Below are 663 nucleotides of genomic sequence, written 5' to 3'. Positions count from 1 at the left end.
TGTCCTGGCTGTGCCCCCTCCCAGCTTCTTGTGCACCTCCAGCCTTCTCGTTGGCAGGCCAGTATGAGAAGCTGAAAAGTCCTTGACTGCTTAGGAATAACTAAAACATTGGTGTGTTATATCAACTTTATTCTCATCCTAAATCCAAAACACAGCACTGTACCAGCTACTAGAAAGAAAATTAACTCTATCCCAGCCAAAACCAGGACACTACCATATATACAGTGTACAAACGCATAAAAAATAAGGTGGTTCAATGGCATTTCAGACACTGTATTTCAGAGTGCTATTTATTAACTGTAACACAAATAAGACACCTTATGGATGTAAAACGAGAATTACAGAAGAACATTATAAATAACAACCTATGTTCCTTGTTAAAACTTTCTCTCCATATCTCTAAAATTTTAGGCTAGTATCTTCCTCACAGCATCTGCTCAATAATTCTTCCTACACTGGTCAGACTTTGGTAATTTGTCTAAAATGAAATTATTTAGGTCATCAAAGAGCCCCTGTGTCCTGGTTTCAGCTGGGATAGAGTTAATTTTCTTCCTAGTAGCTGGTACAGTGCTGTGCTTTGGATTTAGGAGGAGAACAAAGTTGATAACACACCGATGTTTTAGTTGTTGCTAGGTAATGCTTACACCAGTCAAGGACTTTTCA

This window comes from Aptenodytes forsteri, unplaced genomic scaffold (genome assembly GCF_000699145.1).
Source record: "Aptenodytes forsteri isolate BGI_AS27 unplaced genomic scaffold, ASM69914v1 Scaffold166, whole genome shotgun sequence".
In the NCBI taxonomy this organism is placed as follows: domain Eukaryota; kingdom Metazoa; phylum Chordata; class Aves; order Sphenisciformes; family Spheniscidae; genus Aptenodytes; species Aptenodytes forsteri.
This window is presented reverse-complemented; position numbering follows the sequence as displayed.